This window comes from Venturia canescens, chromosome 1 (genome assembly GCF_019457755.1).
Source record: "Venturia canescens isolate UGA chromosome 1, ASM1945775v1, whole genome shotgun sequence".
In the NCBI taxonomy this organism is placed as follows: Eukaryota; Metazoa; Arthropoda; class Insecta; order Hymenoptera; family Ichneumonidae; genus Venturia; species Venturia canescens.
The window spans coordinates 24,035,772-24,054,193 of NC_057421.1; the positions used below are offsets into that span (position 1 = coordinate 24,035,772).

At 38.7% G+C, this 18,422-nt stretch overlaps 1 protein-coding gene across 2 annotated transcripts in view; it reads right to left on the minus strand.

The window, feature by feature from the left end:
- Window positions 1–18,422, minus strand: part of LOC122411626 (protein dimmed-like) — a 70,666-nt gene that overhangs the window by 13,344 nt on the left and 38,900 nt on the right. The window contains exon 1 of one of the 2 annotated variants that reach the window (XM_043420584.1): window positions 1,814–2,400. The exons of the other annotated variant lie outside the window; for it this stretch is intronic. The gene's annotated coding sequence lies outside the window, so the exon portion shown is untranslated. Of the gene's footprint in view, window positions 1–1,813; window positions 2,401–18,422 lie in introns of those variants that run through there. 2 annotated transcript variants of the gene reach the window in all.

The window sequence follows — 18,422 nt, forward strand, 5'->3', positions numbered from 1 at the left end:
TATTTAACGTGCGAAACTCGTCCGCCCGTTCGTCGCCTCCGATAGTCAGGTGCGTGCGCGTGAGTAAATCCCACGAAAGGAAAGTCTCACGGCACGGGAATCTCGTGGCCCCATGACGTATTAGCCCCGATCGAGGGAATCCGCGAGCGCGATCCCTCGCAGTAAAAAAAAAAAAAAAAAAATAGAGAGGGAGAGAGAGACGAATTATGTGGAGCGAGAGAGCGATTGTTTGTCATTATTTCCTGTTTTAAAGAATTTTAAAGAAATTTGAGTGAGATTATTTGACGAAAAATTTGTATTTTTAAAAGTAAACGATCGAATGCGGAAACATACATTTGGAAGAATTTGACGGAAAATCGTTGGCTGATGAATCGAATCGTGGACCAGATAAATTTTTTCAGTCCATCGATCAATTATCCTACTGCGTGCAATTTATTTTTACTTTGGTGGAAAAAAACGGCTCAATGCTTGGATAAAACACGCGTGTAAACACAATTGAAATGACATTGTTGAGAAATATTTTTTGGCAATAAAAAAACACTGCTCAGAAACATCGGACTAATTTTTCATCATTGCACAAGTGTTTAGAATTTTAATCACGTTTCTCATTATTTTTTTTACCCGGTTAAAAAGGTGTGAGATAAACGAGCAAGGCCTCGCTCGTACTCACGATGCACACGCGTTAATACTATTATTATAAGACTTCGTGGATCTTTCTCTCTCTCACTTTGAGGCTTTGCCATTTCGCTTTACCGTTAACCGGACCCTCGGAATGCCACACTCGAGCAATATTTATTCGTATATATTGCACGCATATGAATACAAATATGTGTGTATACAGCCGTTGCATTTTTTGCACTCGAAATTTCGTATGCCATTTTGATAACCTCGAGGCCAGCCTATATTCAAATTGCTTCAAAAATTCGAATCCATACTTTTTTTTATCAGTTATTTTCCCTTAATTAGCGGAACGTTCAGCTGTTCAGTCTTCCGAGTGAAGAGCCTCGAAAAATATCGATATCTCGTTACAGTTCTTTCATTAATTTCGAGTCTCCGCGCGTGCGTGTGAAACAAATGTGAAAGAATATTTTACAACTCGGAAATCATGATTTTCTTTCAAATGAATTTCAACTCATGGCAAATTTACTACTTGAATTTATTTATTTTTTTTTTTCCTTTTATTATCACCTATTTGTTTTTTTATCTTCAATATTAAATTGCAGCGGTAAAAGAATTTCGCTTGCCGCATTATAGAGACTATACCGATTGAACGCTGACGAAATTTCAAGGTCGTTGACCGCCCGGTTTCGTGAGTTTGCTCCCTTTTAATATTCAGGAATTTAACGCACACTTGGTACACTAATGGGTCGAGTTTTTCGCTCCGAAAAATCGAATATAAAGAGTTTTGCTTTCGTACGTCAAGTTGGACTTTTGTAGAACAAAATTGTAGAGAAACTTCGTGTGTATTAAAATGAGACCAATGTCAAAATGTTAAAGAGACAAATGGCGTTAGCAGTTTATGAGTTTCCCACTGACGATTTCGACAAATGTAAATTCATGAAATTCTGTTTTATTTTTCCTCGGCTCATTATTGTCAGTCGTTAGGATCGTTAGTTGATAATTCACGATGAATATTTTTCTTTTCTCAGAACTAATTGCGACTGAATCGAAAGCGGCTTGAATCCCAAGTTCAAATATATTTGAATAAATTGGAGGATAAATAATTGGGGGTTTCAATAGAAGGAGAATATTTGGAAAGTTATCGTACAGAGAATTGATTAATGTGCTGAATAATGAATTTTTTCATCCTTACACATGACTATGCTACATTTAATCGTTTCTTTCCTCCCGAGGAGATGGTGCCACGTTGGATCGATCGAAAGATCTTGGGAAGCGAGAATTCGTTGGACGATAAAACAAAACAAAAATCACGAGAATAAATTCTCATTGGATAACTGAATCACTTCACAAAATAAAATCACGTTAATTTTTATATACTCGTCGATTTGAAGAGGGTTGCGGAAGTGCGAGGAAACGATGCTTGGTTATTTCCCCAGTTCCGTGAGTTTAAAACGTCCAAAGTGACGTGTTTGCGTTGAAGTTTATTCTTTATTTCTCGTCGCGTTGATTGGAGCGACAAAGATGAATTCGCGTGGGAATTTTTCGAGGAAAGGCGAACCGATGAGGTAAACGCGCACTTGCACGCACGAGCACACGCGAAAAAAAGTGAAAATTGAGTGTTTTGATATGGGCCGAGCGACGAATTTTAGGTCCCGGCTGACCGAGCGCCCGATCCGGACTGACTATAACTGTAAACGACTACTTCTTGTCGTCGTCGTCGTCGTCGTCGACGTCGTCGTTTCCTTGCTCTCTCGCTTCGCCACAAGCTCAGGCAACGAGCGAGCAACACTTCGAAACTGTTTGAGCTGCTCCCGAGAGTTCCTTTCTCCCCTCTCCTCTCTCTCTCTCTCTCTCTCTCTCTCTGCTTCTCTCGTATCCCCCCTCCGCTTTTCCCCTTCCTGACGTGTTATCTTTCACTGAATAGTACCGGCGCGCGAACCTGTTTCAATCTCGTTCTCCTCTCCTCCTTCAGATAAACGAGCGAGAGGCTTTTCTCTCTCCCACTCTTTCTCCCTTTCTCTCTTTCCCTCTCTCTCGCTCTCTCCGGACTCTTTCGGAGAGCAGTCGGTGTGGCCACCTCCGCCACCTTCACCTGCATCGCCTCTCGCTGCACCACCACCATCATCCATCCATTCCATCTCATGCCCATTTATTCTATATTATGTGTATGTCGAAAAGTAGCTGCTGATTAATATTTGAGTTAGCAGAAGAGTTTAAACGATAGTCAAGCAGAAAGGGATCGCGGTTACGAATGTAAACATTTTATGCAGAAATATTATCGTGAGATGGATTAAACTATTTTAGTTTTTCAACGAGCAGCACTTTGATTTCAAAGCCCAAAGGAGATTCCTCTTTTCCGAAAATCCCACGAAAAACCTCTCGCCATAGAGCGTTTAGTTTACAGTTCCGTTTGAACGGGAGCTCGAATTCGGATTTCCATCGCGATATTCAAACTCGCTCCTACCAATTATCATTATCGCTTATTTCCTGAGTGCAAGCACCAACCGTTTGAGGTTTCCGCCGTTGTCACGACCAACGTAAAACACGTTTCGAAGCGTGAAAATACGGTGTCGCGAAGAAAATCTCTCGATCGCGAAAGAATAAAAGGAGACGTAGATTCGTAATTAGCGAAGATTAATTTGCTTAAGCATGCGTCTCGATAGTCGAGACTTCTCTCGAGATAATTCGAGTGCACTTTGGGTACAAGTCCTCCATATACATACACCTATAATATTAAGACCGCCTCTCACTATATACAATTTCTGTGCACCTTGAGAGGATGATTGGTATTTCGATCAATTTCCCGTTAGCTGCGGCTCGACTCGCTCGCGGAAAGAGTGAGAGAGTTAAATATTGACGTCGACGTCGTACCCGAGCACCGGTGATCGAACCGCCGCGCATATCACGCGGCTGTATAAAACCTGATTCGTTCAAGAGAACTCAGACTTTCGTAGGACACGATCAACAGGAAAGAGGAACCCTTGTCTCGTGTTTTATGTATATTGTCTTATATATTGTTGTATACATACTCGGGTCTTTATACATTGTAGACAAATGCATACTTGGATATATGGCATATAGTAGGTTGTCACCACGCAGCAACAGGTACATCACGTGGAGCATATGCGCTAGGGTTTTTGAAAAAATGTTTTTTTTTTATTTTTGATTTTTTTTTTTTTTAATTTCTGCTTGCAAACAGGCTTGAGAGTTTGTTTTTGGTATAAAAAGACACCAGAAACGGTCAAATTTGTGATAAATTGAACTTTGATCTCTGATAACTTTTGAAATGTTGGGTTTAACGAAAAATCGTAAGAGACCTTTTTTGTAGAGCGTGCGATTTTCTCTAAGATTAAGTAAAGACATTTTTTTTATGACACCGATGGGCTATAGTAGTAAAATCTAAATGTGCAAAAAAGAATTTTCCAATGTTATGCCTATGGAAAATATAAAAGTGCGATGCGGACTGTATAAACGTTAAGATTGCGAGCTCAAATTTAAAATCGTGTCTTTTTACACCGAAAATAAACTTTTGAGCCTGTTTACAAGCAAAAATAAAAAAGTTTTTTTTTTTTTTTTTTTTTTTTTTAATCTCTCCAATACACACGAATTTTCGTTTAAGTCCCACTTTTTCCCTCACTTCGCGATGCTGCTTTTGCTGCTCTTGCGAGACTTCCTCAAAGCGGTGCCCACGGCCATTCTTTCTTAGTTGGAATTGAATGGCATTTGCATGAGGGCCGAGGGAAACTGTGCGGAATACCCGGGCGATACGAGCGGCTGAACTTAAACTTTCTGCGCAGCAATTAATCTATTAGGGACGACGGGGATTTTTACGTTGAAATCGACCTCTTTTTTGCACGAAATTTGTGCGTAATATCGATGAATTTTTCAAGTGGAGTGCCCGACCAATCTCGTGGTCGATATTTCGACCTGACTCGCCCTTTGAAGGTTAATGCGTGAACCGGTGCAACGCTGCGAAAATATTTATTTGAATAAATGAACGAAAGTCAAAATTCCATGTATTGGAATCGTGGCAATTTTTGTTCTTCATTACATTTTACCGAGACACAAAATGATAGAGATTTTCTGATGCCGTTAGAGAACGTTCTTTACGCTCGTGTCTGCAAATTTTCGATCAAACATCATTATTTTTCGTAATGAAATATTTTTGGAAATATTTCCTGTTAAAAACAGCCTTGAGAGGGGCTTTGAAAATAGTTCAATAAGGAAATATCGTTCGAATCAACAGCAAAGTTTCCACAGCTGTGCGCTTCGTCTCTCAGAGGAACGAAAAAAATATAAAGAGAGAACGCCCTAGAGATGATCGGAGTTGAGTCTCGTTATTGGGCGCATGGAATTTATAGAAACGTTGGGAGCAACAAAACAAGACGAAATTGCGTCAATTCTGTTCGCACACGGGTACGATCCTCTCAATATTTATATGTCACAGTGGTTTTCGTTCTAATGAATCCCTCGTATATATTCTGCTCTCTTTGCGCACGTAGGATCATCGGGACAAATTGTCCCCCGTCGTATCGGAGTATCGTCGAACGACCAATTATTATTTCGTTTCATTACTATTATCACTATTGTGTTATTACTAGTTCGAGTTGACAGAGTACGTTTGGTAGAGTGGGCGTATTGAAATCGATTGAGACGAGACGAATTGACTTGACAGGAGAGAGATTGATGTCGAGCAACTTTTGTGGCACCCTCTGACGTTATTCCTCCACCTCCGCACACGAATTCACACTTGAACTGGAAATTTTAAGATTTATTCAACGATTTATTTGCACAATAAACTTTCGTCAGCGATCCAACGAAAAGGTTCTCGTGGCTTTGAAGTAATGAAGATAAAAAATTCTCTCCGCGGAGATTTCGAGTCTTACGAATAACAATTGTGCGTCGATCACGATAAACATTAATGTCTTTTAGACACTCACGCTAAAATACTCGGCGATTATATTGTTCATAAAATCTTTCAGCGTGAATTTTTCTCGTGGACGCTTTTAACTTCGACCTTAATCGAGCTGCTTCCAAAATTATTTTTTTTGTCTAACCAATGCGCATATGCTCCAATTCGCCCATGACCATAAAGAGAATTCACCATGCGTAATATTTGTACAGCCGGAACGAACGCTTACGTACGTTCGTATATGGAATATAGTTTACGTCTTTTATCATAAAGTATAGAAATCGACGTGGTTTTGAAACCATCGATGAATACAAAACAGCTTCGGTATAGCTCACCTTATCAAAAGGAATTGACGTCACTGTTTTTCCTGCCAACGCGATAAATCTGCCAATTATTATAGTCAACTGAACTGAGTTCGTCCAGTCGCTTCTCTAGATTCGAAATTAAAAAATTCAACACATTTCAGCGTCGCAACGAAGTATACTGAAAAATTATTTGTTTTCCTCCGGGAAATTGCGAAAAAAATGTTTCTCGCAGAAAATAAAAACAAAATTTTTATTTTCGGTTTGAATTTTCCCGTCCAAAAACAACGATAAGTCATCTCGATCAGTAAACCACTTTCTCGTAAACTCAAAATGCGACATTTCGAGAGCATCAGCCTCGAATTTAGGAACTTCAACTGCTCGAGTCTTCTCGAATTCACGAGACTTCGCCAACCGAAGAGCGACAGTCGCTCTCACTAGCTGAAGAAATAGCTTGCGCCGCCGTGCCTCGGGCCAAGGATTTTATGCTTTTTTTTGTCCCAATGTAGAGCCACGTTTTTTGAGAATCACTTGGAAGAGTTAAGATTTTGAGAAATAATAGCAAAGGACGAGAGAGATGAACGAGCCGGAATAATCGTCGGTGCTGGCCGTTTCATTCATAAATATGATACCGAGGAGTAGCGCTCGCGAAAGAAATAATGCTTCGAATTTCCTGGGGCTTTACACGCTCGAATTACGGGTAACTGGGATAATATACCGCTAGGAACTTTTTCCTTTTCTTACGGCTATGCCACTAGGTAAGTACGAGTTACAGATGCACACAAATACGCGAGGGGAAACACACACGAAGACAAGACACAAGTGCACAGTCATTGCTCTCGTGACCGATTGTCGGGCGAGAGTAGTCAGCCATATATTTTCTCTCGGTTCGTTCTATATACGTATCAGCTCCTACCTTTATCTTCTCCTTCTTTATCCATTTTTCTCCTTGTCTCCTCACCGTTAAATCCTGCCAAGCGTAACGCTGAATACGCCCTGAATGCGTGTATACGACGAGGACGAAAAAACTTATCGAATGCTTAAGAAGTTGAAAAGTTGATGGGGATTTTCATCGACAAATTTATGGCCTTTTTAATTGAATTTTTTAACTTGAAAAACTGTATTTCGGTGAGATTAGAAAAAGTTTTACCAGTTTTCTTGACGGGAGGCATTGGCAGCGGCCGCGCCTTGTTTTTTTTTTTTTTTTTTTTTTTCAACAAAAATTTGCAATTATAAAGATGGTCTGTGATTTAGTCAAAGAGGATTTGTTAATTATTCGGGACTTTCGGCAACGTGGAAAAGTCTTTCGAATACCCCGCGAGAGCTGAGTTTGATGCAACTTTCGAGCGAAGCGACCGGCTCAGCATCCAAACGAATCTTTCCAACTGGCTCTACGACTCGGTGCGAGTCCGAAAGTCATTAAATTTGCGAAATAGAATGATTGTTCAATGCGGCTTTAAATAAGATGGAGAAAACGAAGCAAGGACGCGAGTCCTTATGCAATTGCTCTTCGAAAAGCTCGTAAACAAACATTTCGTAAAGATAATTTTAGACCAAACTGAGCGGGCGCGCGCGGAGTGTTGAGCGTATGAGAATTTAGTGCAACAAAGGCGGCTCGAATATGGACGAATGGATAAAACAATCTCTCGGTACTTCCCCTTGAGCGCTCACGGAATGCGAAAGTTTGAAGTTTTCCGGGAAATTTTACGGTCTCGCCGAGAGCTCGAATTATGCAGTGTTCTAGTCTCTCTCTCTCTCTCTCTCTCTCTCTCTCTCTCTGTGTGTACGCCTGGTTGCTTTTATTACGTAAGCGAGAACAGGCAAAACTCCCCTTCTCCTCGCCTCCGGCAATTGTGAGCTCTCGACGTCCCAGGCGTATATTTCCTCTTTTTTCTTTTCCATCACGTAAATCGTTCGAAAAGCCCGGGCAAGCGACCGTAACGCCGGAGCGGGCGCGAGCAGTAGCGCCGCTTCGCGCAAAAGTCGGGGAATCCCGGAACGAACTAACTATTTTCGTGACTCGAAGGCATTTCATATCACGGACAATTAATTATGATTTTCTTTTTTAATCGTTACTGGGATGATACACGATTGAAAATAAAATGGAAACATTGCTTTGGGGTCCGTTATTCGTGTTGCGAGGATCCAAATATTCTTGTTTTTAGGGGGCTCAAATTGAATTCCATCAAGCAACGTTAATGTGATTTTGTTTGGGATGAGTTTGATCTGATTTTTCGGTAAATTTGATGCAAACACGAAAAGCTCACAAGAGAATTAGGGGAATTGGAATCTTACGTGTTTTTTGTTTATTTTATAAATTAAAATTGGGGGGATCCTGCTTTAGGAAGTCAATAAAATCGATTGCTTCCGGGAATGTTTTTAAGATGACGGAATAACTCAGCATAGCGAACTTTTCGGTATAGTTTCAAGGATATTTCCAAAGTACAAAAACATTTTTTTAATGTGAGAAATACTAATTTGTACGCGGTTTATGCGGTAAGTTTGATCGTTGAAATTTCTCAGCTCTGTACAATGTGGAGATCGTAATCATTGTCTGTACCAAAAATTACAATTTTTTTTTTCCATTTTCATATACTTTCCTTGCATGTGAATCTATAAAAATCTGAAAAAATTGCGAAATTCTATATTTATAGCACGTTGAAGTGATATTCTTCTTTTTCAGAAGCGTTTTTTTTCAAACTCGCTAATAATTGAACAGAACATTAATTGTTTTCATGATATTTTTTTGTGTACAATGGTGTGTTGAAAATGGTGCCCCTTTGGCATCGGCGTTGACAGTAAAAAATTGCATTTTGTAAACATTTTTCTACTGAGAAAAATCCACAAAAATTGTGATTTTTTCCTTCAAATGGTCGCCATTTTTTTTTCTAAACAATATTTTGAAAATCCCCTACGTCATCCGATAAATAATAGCATATATTTTAAGAATCTTTTTGGGTTTTTTGTCCTGAAATGTTCCATTTTTGAGATTTACTGTTGTCAATGCCCATTCAAGGGGTACCATTTTCAACACGCCATTGTACAAAAAAAACCATGAAAAAAATTGAAAAAAAAATTTTTTCCAGTACTTCTGAGTATGTAAAAAATGTATACAAGCTTTTATTTAAATCCATCCAAGCAATTTTTATTTATAAAATAAATAAAATACCTGAAATTCCAACGTTTCCACTCTTCGTAGCCCTTAATTGGTTCAGATTGCACTCCGTATATTCTTTTACGGTTACATGAGAACCGATCGTTGAAATTCTAGAGTGTGAGAATTTGGTGATTTCTTCGCTACAAAATACCGTTTACGCGTTGAGAGATTGCGAACTAATAAATTGGTAAGTATCAGCTTCCGTTGACGTTTATATACACAAGCATATACAAGTGGCTGAGCTTTCTATTTCATTCACGAAAGCGAGACGTTAAAAATGCACGCATGGGAACTCGATAATTTTTAATTTCAATGAATTGCGATGAAAATGTCGAGTTTCGATTGGAAAAAATCATTTTCATCAAAGCGATTGTTGATGCGATCCATCGAGGTCGATAATCGTCGACAATTTCACTCCGAAACTCTCAGTTAATATTTTTCAACTAAAAGCATTGCCTTGGGGATAGAATATTTAACATTGAGTAACGAGGTCGTTGCTGCGAGTTGAATGAAAACGTCTCGTACTGACGTGCATTCTCGATGCAATTTTCATTCCCCGCCTTCGATTACGCGAGTTCTTCAAGTGCTACTCTCTCTCATATACATTCGCGAGAGGCTCTTCTCTCACGAATCTGCTTCATTTCTCCGTCGACTCCCTGGAGCGACGGAAATGACAATGACGCGACTGAAGCACTGCTCTGAATTTTCTCTCTTTCTTTCTCCTCTTAATGTGGGCTTTCATTTCATTATCATGATAGTTATTATTCTCTTTTGATTTGCGTTTCATGATCATCGTCAGCGTTTTTTCACCGAACTTTTCCATCATATTCATTCACTGTATTTTTTTTACATTTTTTTTTTCAATTTCGGCATCATTATTATTGTTATTCGCTCATACAAAAGTAAAAATATAAATTAACCAACGCATAGATGAGAGCATCGATCAGTCGCCCCTTTTTTCCCATGTTTCTTGTTATTTTTTCTATCTTCCTAAAAATCCGCTTTTCCCAACATTCTTCCTCTTTTTTGTCCTTTTTTCCTCTTTTTTTCTGCTCCTTCTCGACAACGAGCCATGAGAGTTCTTATTTCGAGTGCCGACCCACTCGTCACTGTATTATAAGAGTCACATCTCGAAGCCACACGAGAAAAATATAAAAATAAAGGTATATAAAAATACCGGAGGCTTCCGGCGAGCGCTCCAGATTTAGCATCTTTGTCAACCATTATTTTTCACTTCTCTCCTCGGTTTCTTTCCCCCTCGCTCATTCATCCATCGAACCGTAACTATAATACTTTTTTTTCTCTTTCACAGAGTAAGATCGCCCATGGCAATATTCATGTTTTCATTATCGCATCACATTTGTCAGAAAGTGTAACAAAAATGTTCAACCTAAAATCGTACCGTCCACAAACACTCACAATAGCAGAAGCAGGGAAGGAATTTTTGTCTGGATTCGTAATTTCACTGCTTCTCATTTGTAAACTTCGTACAATTGACCTCCATAATTTATCTTCGAATGCGGCTTTTTATACGATTGAGTATAAAATAAAATCAACAGTCTGAACAACTTTTTGTTTCGATGTTTTTATGAAAAAACATTATATTCCGTTCCGGTTTTTTTGGACTTGCATTTCCATTCATAGGTGACAACTTGGAATAGTAAAAAAAAACTGTCGTAGGAATTGGGTTTAGGATCGTTGAAATGAAAAAATGTCAATGGAACGTAAAAAAAAAAAAAAGAAATGAAATGAAAAAATTCATTTATTTCTAGAGAATCTCGTTCATATGAAAATATTCGATTACCGAAGAAAGTTTATGCAGAATTCTTCGTGTCGTAAGCTATAATTCATGAAATATTCGCACCAAATTTGTAACGGATGTATAAACGAGTGAGTCGTGGGATGCTGAATGAATGCGAACAAAAAGTCATCGCTGTTCCATATACGAAAAGAGTCATGGCGATGATGAGGCGGAGAGAGATGAACAAAATGCGAGCACACACTCATTCATCACGAGTGAAACATGATTTTATTTAAACATCAACTTGTAAATACGTAATCGATAGTTTTCGTATGAGGATGTGATGAAAAGAAAAAAAAAGGGTAAAAGTTGCGTTTACGATCTTTTGACATTATCATCACGATGATATACAATTGCCATAAAATTGTCGTCGGTAATAGCTCGTTAACGTTAATTATCTTTCTAATTCCAACTATGGGTTGTTTCGTTGATAATTGATCGGTTTTTCGTCAATTCTCCCCATCCATTTTTAACCATGCACTTCCCATTAATCGCAAAGCATCATACTGAAAAAAAAGGATTAGTAAATTTAACTCACCAAATGCGATAAACGAAGGTGTGTGAAAATTGATCAAATTTACTTAAACTTGAACACGTAATAGTCGATTTAATAAAACCAATTTGGTTAATGTAACTTCATAGTTTTATCAACGAATTCATATTTTCAATCACATTTCGACTGTAACGGCCAATTTTTTTTTGAACTCGTGCACGAAAATGTGCATAAAATCAATTGCTTTTGGAGCTGATTAAATAAATTATTCGAATTACTCAGAATTGTTAATTTGATTAGATATTTTTTTGAGCCTCTGAAAACAATGGAAAACGATTTTTATTTCGATGCAACGTAACCCCAGACCGAATCCTACATATGAAAATCACAAGCAGATTATTGCTCTGTAGAAGCAGCAGATTGAGTTCAGATATCGCGTTTCTCTTTCCGCACTTTTTAGATATTGTGTGCGAGCGTGTGCGCATTTTTATTTTTTTATTTTCACCTGTCCCATTCGTAAGTGAGACTCGTTCAAAGGTTCGCTGTGTAGAATATGATCACCGTTTTGCGGTTATAGCTGACACGTTGGGCACTGTAATGCGATTAGTCCAAGGAGCTCTGAGCCACAGGTGTTTCGTCACATGTGTATAGATATATACGCGGATAAATGAGTCATTAATTTGCATCGAATTGCATGTTGCTTCTTATTTCGATTTGGTTTTAATAGTTTGAAAATTCGATTATTTTATTTTCGGAGTCGGAAAACGGTTTTGGAATACACGCAGAAAAAGACATTATCCGAAAAATTCTGAAGTTTGATTCGAAAACAAGCGTTGCGATACCATTTTTATTCCGCTTCGCTTGACTCGTGAAATCTCGGCTGTGTCGTATAGTTTTATTGCTCAATTTACAGTAAAATAATTTCGCGGGCATAAATCTTTCGATCATACTCGTCGCTCCCTTCGATACAGAGGTCGTTGCGAGCACTATTTTTTCTCTTTTATTCCTGCTTCATCTACCGCGTGTAGTATTTAGAAAGTGTAGCTCCCAGAGGAGGACAGATACGCGCGAGGAGGGAGAATTAAGTACGGATTTTAAGCTTTCTCTGTCTCGTCTTCGATACGCGTACATTTTTTATTTTTAACTGATATGTAGAGGAGATTTCGCGTCGAAGGAACTTGCTCGCATGGACACGCGAACCTTTTCATTCCCTGTCGTTAGAGATTCTCGAGACACGAGAAACTCTCATTGGCCACAGTCGTACTTCGTTTTAACTAAAATTTTCATTTATTATCTGTCATCAAAGGATTTGGAAAAATATTCAAATTCGAATGCTCGTTCAGGCCTCCATCCGAGTTAAAAGAAAGCACTTTTTCCGACCAAAGTTCGTGTTCACGCTCTCAAAAGTGGGTCAACGCTGCTGTGTGTCGTTATTTTAAAAGAGACAAAAAGAGACTCAAAGATATTTGTTTTGTTTGTTTGAAAATCCGAGTACATCCTGCGCATCCGATTAAAGTCCTGACTCCTTGAGACACAAACGAGTATAAAGCTTTTTATTATTCGTTCGACCCTGTGCAATATTCCCGAGTTTTAAAGTTACGCACGTAAATAATGTTTCATGGCTTCGATGAAACCCGTGATCGGGATCACTCGCATGGTCTCGTGCAGCCTCGTTTTCAATCCCAAAGTTGTCAGACATCGCGTCGAAGACCCGACGACTGCGGGGTTCGATAGAATTTTCGAGAAAACATGAAGAAAAAAAAAATAATCAAGATAACCAGAAAATTATAGATACGGAGAGTCGCGCTTACGAGAGATCGAGCACGCGGCATCCTGGCACGGCACAGTGGACTGAAAGAGAGAGGTTTTAACGTCGAAAGTAAAGAAAGATTAATCTCCTCGTGTGGGCAAAAGTGGAGAGACGTAAAAATCGTCGTTGCATATTTGTGTACGTGTACATTTCTCTATTTTTTGAAATTAGAAACAAGCATGTGTTGGGCACGAGTCGAGACGCGTGTGCACATAAAAGTGCGAGCGTCTGCTTGTACATATATACGGCGTCCTGACAGTCGAGTTGGAAAAAATACGCTTCGAGCATCGACCGTTTTTCATCCGATTTGGCGCGACTCACTTATGAGACGGGCGTGTCTCGGATGTTGACGTCTCTTTAATGATAATGGAGGAAGAAGAGTTACCGAAGACTTCTGTGGTCTCGTGATTGCTCGGCGAATCCAGAGTCGGAATATCGGGCCACTCTGTATATGCGCCGTAACTATAAATACGTATGTGGATAAATATAGCTTGACAGGGATGGGAAACGAGTGCGAGAATTTGTGGGACGATTAATCGACGTTCGTCTGGCCTTCCTGGGTGATGTCTCGGCGAGTGCATCTTCGACGATCCCCCCACGTTCCCCTCATTATTTTTCATAGCATTTGATCCGAGCTCGCGTTGATCCAGGAAGAAATTATGATTCTTCTCTTCGGTTTCTCTTCCTTTAGAGACGCTTCCGATACACTGCTAATTATTGTTATTCGAGTGATAATAAAGGTGATTGTTATTATTATTTTTCGTATTCCCATTATTTATTGCTCTCGGAGTAATCCCGTAACTTGTAAATATATTAACGATCGCGCTTGTACAGGAGTGGGGCAAATGTTTTCAGTCGCGAATGATTTATAGGAATTAATCAATCATTCGCGGGACTGCGAATCACTGATGAAATCGCGAATTCACATTAATTATTGCACTTTTATTTAGCGAGACGTTAATTGATTCGCGAGGCAATTTATTCAGTTGCGAGGAATCGAGGATTCTGCAAAACCGGAATTTATTTTACAAGCTTTTCGACGTATTGTTTCTCATTCTGTAACAAAACGCAGGAATCTTTCGGTCCAGCGGTTGTCATTCGGGCTTTCCGATACGAACAAGCGCTTTATCGAATCAAATAATGTATCTAAATTGTTTTTTTTTTTCTCGAATTTCGCATTTTTTTTCATTGATAAATTAAGGAAAGAAGCGTATTTTTCTCGTCTTGCCTATAAAACGGAAAACTAATGAATCAATGCACATGAATTCAAACAATCAAATATGTAAAGAATGAAAAAAACTATAATAATCCCCCTTCGGGGGAAAAAAGTTAGGACAAGTCCATTGATGGACTCTTTGCATTATATCACAAAAAGTGTAAAAAAGAATTTCATAAAAAATATCGTGAACCTTACTGAAAATGATTTCAACACAACAATTGAATAAAAGTTTTTACAATATCAATTTTAGGCCAAGTATTTATTGGTAATTCGGAATATCCATTCCTATACAGAACGCGTCAGGAACTTGAAAAATTTCTTCGTGCCGTCGAAAAATAACAACAAAACTGCGAATGATTTATTTGACGAACCGTTTTCATGTAGGATATAAAAGTGTTGCAGCAGGAAACGTCATGTAGAGTTTGGACTCATCGTAACAACTTCCTGCGTGAAACTACAAAATAGTTGATGCGGCCATACTTCGTGTTCGACGAGTGCATGGCCTCGAAGAATTATGAATAGAAACAATATCGGCGGGGAATCACGCGAGCACCGTCGTCGGGAACAAGGCGATAATCTCTCTAACTTTAGTGCGATTAATCTGCAAAATGAAAAAAATCACACACAAGGTTAAACCACATACATAAATCTGCGGCGGACGATTGCAGGTTTATGTAAACATTCCCGCGTGAGTTTGATGTTTCAATAATCCAGTTTTTACTGATTTTGAAATCAATAAAATATCAATTCATAAATATTTGTGTAATCCAGCTATAAATAGACGAAGAAAAGTATGAAACTGTTTAGAGTATGCCAAGATATAATTAATGGCAATAAAATTACTTGATTCCGAATGAGTAGACTCAGTCTGTACAAGTATAGTACCGTTCTCAGACATTCCTCGCTGGTTGAATCAGTGCGATGTCCGCGAGTCGCGAGAATGGTCACGCACCCGACTCTCGCGGTCAAGGCTCCCTTTCTTCCTACTTTTCCTTCTGTATTTCTTACGAGGCTACTGGATGTCGTTGTTGCTGCTTACTTTTTTCCAATTTATTTATTTTATCGCGAGGGCTTCGTTATGGGAGTGAGAGAATGAAGTGAGCAAGCCCGGGGCAAAGGGGAGACAATTCCTTAGAGAGTTCAACCAGAATAACTGCACATCGATGACGCTCACGAAATATTCATGCCCTCAAAGTTCCTCGTTCGTAATTGCCGACAATTTTTCACGCACACGCCGGTCTGTAGTCCAAAAAATGCTTCCGTTTGCCCATATTTTCTGAGCTAACTTTCATTGATTCGACAGAATCGAACGGATTGCAATTGTTACACTCGAATGACCTTATTTTTGAGTCTTCCTTCCCCATTTCTGAATTGAGTCGCTCAGCTTACGATTTTATTCGGTTCGTAGAGACAATTTCAATTTTTCTATTCGAAATTTTATTACGGTTTTTACGTAATGAGCGCACTCAATCGGACTCGACCTCTTTCTCTTTATTTTTTCAATCTTCACGAATCACACGGCACAGTGGAGCCGGCGATGAGTAAGGTAATCCGGGGAATCCCTGCCGGACGTACGGAGGCGTTAATTCCTTTATTACGTGTCCCGCGGTTGACGAACGCATGTGTAAATTCTATCTCAACGTAATCGTGTGTTGAATGAATTTTGTTGACACACAGTAGCGTGTGTTATTATGACTTTGAGGTTATGCAAGAGGCTCTAGAGCTTAGAAAACCTGAAATAAATGAATGCCGTTTTTCAGCTTCCAGTTAGATGTACCGAGGTATTGATGGGGCTCGAAATTAGTTGACTCGCTAATAAAAAGTTCGATGCTAGACTCGTGACGAATTTTCGTATCTTCTAACGCCTGGACGAGGTCGCTTTCGATCCTCAGTCCGTTAATAATAAAATCAGTTTTAAGGCAATAAACCGGTTTGCCAGCATACGAATCTCCTCGTTTTTCAATAACGAATAAAACGATTCACGATTTATTTGAATTCTCGAAAAATGAGTCGATGAAAAATGCATTTAAACCGCGGGCTTTTTCGACATTTATCTGGTTTCGAAATCAACCCCACACGCGTCCCAATTTTACGCCTCAACGCGATATTATTTATAAATTTAGTCTAAAAACAGCTTGAAATGGTCGGACAGTACACAAACGTTTGAAGAGCCGCGGCGAATCGAAAAAGGGCCGGCTTAATAACCGCACACTTTTCACTACACGAATATGACAAATTTCATTGATATCCATGGATTTGATTTACGTACATATGTACCAGGTACCCACATGTAAGCTTTGTGCATTTAATAGCAGTCTTTCGAAAGAGATAACTCTGCTCCGGGGTCGAACCGTTTGATCCGCATAAAACCTCCCGTTTCACCCTCCTGCCCTCGTTCTCTCGTGCCGCTAATTTTATATTCTTGTTAGCGGGGCTCGCGCGCGTCCCATCGTCGGAAATTACCGTCGAGCGGTAATTCGATAATCGACGATAATGACGCGAGGCCTCGGGGGAGGCAAACTCTGTGTGTAACCCTCGCGATATATTTTATGTGTATCTTTTCCTCTTTACAAATTAGCCGCAGAACGTAGCATAGATGAACGTCGCACATTTGTTTATTCGTGCAAAGGTGAATCCACTGAGAGGACATTCGAGAAAACTCAAACAGCGAGTCTCAATCTCGAATTCTCGTACTTCATCGATTTTGTGGCTCCGTGTCCACGTGCACAAGATCGCAAGAGAAGTTCATATAATTCAATCGCGAGCGAAGAGCTCTAGAGAAAGTTGGAAAAAGCTGACGATTCCAAAGAGTCACGTTATTTGCTTGCGAGCAACGCTCCGCTGTCTTCAGTGAAATTTCGAGAAATGTAATACGTTAATTTATTTATTTATTTATTTGAAATCTCGAATTTATTAACTCGATCGTCAAATTCTCATTTAGGATTGGAATATTCCGGAAATGATAGACTTTCAAATTGTTCTTGCTTGCGCTGGGAGGTAGAAAAAAGATGGGAAATGTGTCCCTCTGTGAAATAATGAATTGCTTGATAAATTATTATTAGTGAAACCGCGGGTATTTTCAATGTTCATTCGTTTGCTTATTTTTATTGATTTTTGGTATTATTTTTATTGATTTCTCGATACAACGATTTTGCGAGTTTCATAACCGTGATTATACAAGTTAATAGATTTAATTATTTAGCTCCTTTTCGATTTTCTTCATATTCATGAATTCCACATTGTAGGAGTCGAAGTGATTTAAGGCAGTTCATGTACCGAAACAATTTGTTTAAGTCTTGAAATTTACACAGAGTTTACGCATATCAAATTTTAAAGGGTTCGTTTTATCGGTTATTTAGATAAATGTGTTTAAATATGAAGAAAAACACACGAGAGTATATGCGTAAAAAATCGTTTATCTGTCCATTTAACGAATGAGCGCTTCTTACGAAGTTTATGAAAAACGTACACAATAAGAATGAAGCATATAGCGAAGGTCTGGAAAAAAAATTTGAGACGATTGCCTTACTAGTAATAAACATATATTACGTTAAAGATTGGACGAAATTGGTAATGAGCACTCGAATAACCTCACATTTGCTTATTTCGAAATTTCATTTCTTCTTGGCTTGGGTCATTCCTGTCGTATATGATAGCCTTCTGTCTTTTTATAACACTTTTTTCTTGATCCATTTCCTTTTGTGTAATTCCATTTGCGCTCTCTATTGCGATTTTTTACATAAAAAACTGTAAAATTTTCATTAGGGAATTTAAAGTGTTTATACATTTAATTAGAAAATAAAAATCGACCTAATTTAGACACCCATAAAATACGATCCTGCGGGCATGATCTACCTTAAATAACGCGAATAAACTCTTTGGTAACATTATAAATTTATTTTTAACAAAAATACAATGATCGTTAAACATCTACTCGCTTCCGACGCTTTACATCGAATTTGTTCGATCTTTTTTTGTTTGTATATTATTTTTTTTAATGAAATAAAAAAAATAGAACGCTGTATTTGACAAACTTCAGTTTTAGTATAATTCTATAACGTAACCCTTTTATGTTTATTTTATTACCCACACAACATCAGTGATTTC